The sequence below is a fragment of the Neodiprion lecontei genome, unplaced genomic scaffold (assembly GCF_021901455.1).
Source record: "Neodiprion lecontei isolate iyNeoLeco1 unplaced genomic scaffold, iyNeoLeco1.1 ptg000099l, whole genome shotgun sequence".
Taxonomy (NCBI): Eukaryota; Metazoa; Arthropoda; class Insecta; order Hymenoptera; family Diprionidae; genus Neodiprion; species Neodiprion lecontei.
The window spans coordinates 30,001-32,500 of NW_025791861.1; the positions used below are offsets into that span (position 1 = coordinate 30,001).

General features: G+C 54.9%; 1 non-coding gene across 1 annotated transcript in view; it reads left to right on the forward strand.

Moving 5' to 3' along the window:
• The first annotated feature begins 1,051 nt into the window (after positions 1 to 1,051).
• The window catches only part of LOC124295985, a 1,909-nt gene continuing 460 nt past the window's right edge, over positions 1,052 to 2,500 (forward strand). The window contains exon 1 of the ribosomal RNA XR_006905822.1: positions 1,052 to 2,500. This exon is cut by the window's right edge and continues 460 nt beyond it. This is a non-coding gene — a ribosomal RNA (small subunit ribosomal RNA).

Sequence of the window (2,500 nt, forward strand, 5' to 3'; positions counted from 1 at the left end):
CGGGCCGACGGGACTTGCAAAAATTACGGTCCGAGTCGACAGAAAGGCGATGCGCGGCGTGCCGGAGTCGATACGGGCCGACGGGACTCGATGAAGTTTCGGTCCGAGTCGACAGAAAGGCGATGCGCGGCGTCCCGGGCCGACGGGACTTGTAAAAATTTCGGTCCGAGACGAGCGAAAGGCGATGCGCGGCGTCCCGGAGTCGATCCGGGCCGACGGGACTCGTTGAAGCTGCGGTACGAGTCGAGCGAAAGGCGACGCGCGGCGTCCCGGAGTCGATCCGGACAGACGGGACTTGTAAAAATTTCGGTCCGAGTCGACCGAATGGCGATGCGCGGCGTCCCGGAGTCGATCCGGGCCGGGAGCCTGTCGGAACATCGTCATATGAGCCTCGTTCAATTTCGACAAAGTTCCCGGAGTTCAAAATTTTTTCGATAGCCCGCGGAGGTTTCGCCCCGTAAGCCGACCGTGCTACCACCGTGCCGGCGCCGACGTCCTAGCGGCCAGGCTCCTACTAGTAAGAGGAGCGAGTCGGTCGGGCCGGTCTCCCGTCGTCCGCCTGCTACGCCGTACCGGTACGTGCTCGAGCACGATACGTACTTCGGCGTAGACCAGGAGCGGGCGTTCGCGGACCGTTCCGTGCCTCGTACCAAAGAAACTACGCGACTCGCGTTGTTTCATCTATCGTCACTGCATTACCGCGGGTCGGTGTCTCAGACCGAATGGCCCTTGACGCGGTACCAAGAAGTTCGGCTCTCCGTGAAACACGGAAGGCCGAACGCTCCAACGCACGCGTCAACTCGCTTCTTTCCGAGCGTACACTCAAAGACCAGAGATGTTATAACAACGTATCCCAGACGCTTTCAATCTAGCCGACGGGTACGGGAGATCGTTCGAACGCTTATAAGCCGAGTGTCGAAGGTGGCGGCACACGGAACCGGGGCTGCCTGCGCGCAGTCCCGAAACACACAGTAGACGCGCGGCCGACCGGGCTACGAGACCCGGTCGGCGATGGGTGGCGCACGTCCGAGCCGAGATTTTGTATCGAAGCTCCCTGGTTGATCCTGCCAGTAGTCATATGCTTGTCTCAAAGATTAAGCCATGCATGTCTCAGTGCAAGCCAAATTAAGGTGAAACCGCGAATGGCTCATTAAATCAGTTATGGTTTCTTAGATCGTACACACATTTACTTGGATAACTGTGGTAATTCTAGAGCTAATACATGCAAACAGAGTTCCGACCAGAGATGGAAGGAATGCTTTTATTAGATCAAAAACCAATCGGCGGCGGTACGTCCCGTCCGCCGTTTACCTTGGTGACTCTGAATAACTTTGGGCTGATCGCACGGTCTCGTACCGGCGACGCTTCTTTCAAATGTCTGCCTTATCAACTGTCGATGGTAGGCTCTGCGCCTACCATGGTTGTAACGGGTAACGGGGAATCAGGGTTCGATTCCGGAGAGGGAGCCTGAGAAACGGCTACCACATCCAAGGAAGGCAGCAGGCGCGCAAATTACCCACTCCCGGCACGGGGAGGTAGTGACGAAAAAATAACGATACGGGACTCATCCGAGGCCCCGTAATCGGAATGAGTACACTTTAAATCCTTTAACGAGGATCCATTGGAGGGCAAGTCTGGTGCCAGCAAGCCGCGGTAATTCCAGCTCCAATAGCGTATATAAAGTTGTTGCGGTTAAAAAGCTCGTAGTTGAATCTGTGTCCCACGCTGTCGGTTCACCGCTCGCGGTGTCTAACTGGCATGATTGTGGGACGTCCTACCGGTGGGCTTAGCCCTCCGGGCGGCCCAACTAATATCCATCGCGGTGCTCTTCACTGAGTGTCGAGGTGGGCCGGTACGTTTACTTTGAACAAATTAGAGTGCTTAAAGCAGGCTATTTTCGCCTGAATACTGTGTGCATGGAATAATGGAATAGGACCTCGGTTCTATTTTGTTGGTTTTCGGAACCCGAGGTAATGATTAATAGGGACAGATGGGGGCATTCGTATTGCGACGTTAGAGGTGAAATTCTTGGATCGTCGCAAGACGGACAGAAGCGAAAGCATTTGCCAAAATGTTTTCTTTAATCAAGAACGAAAGTAGAGGTTCGAAGGCGATCAGATACCGCCCTAGTTCTAACCATAAACGATGCCAGCTAGCGATCCGCCGAAGTTCCTCCGATGACTCGGCGGGCAGCTTCCGGGAAACCAAAGCTTTTGGGTTCCGGGGGAAGTATGGTTGCAAAGCTGAAACTTAAAGGAATTGACGGAAGGGCACCACCAGGAGTGGAGCCTGCGGCTTAATTTGACTCAACACGGGAAACCTCACCAGGCCGGACACCGGAAGGATTGACAGATTGAGAGCTCTTTCTTGATTCGGTGGGTGGTGGTGCATGGCCGTTCTTAGTTGGTGGAGCGATTTGTCTGGTTAATTCCGATAACGAACGAGACTCTAGCCTGCTAAATAGGCGTACCTTCCGGTATCTCGAAGGCCCCCGGCCTCG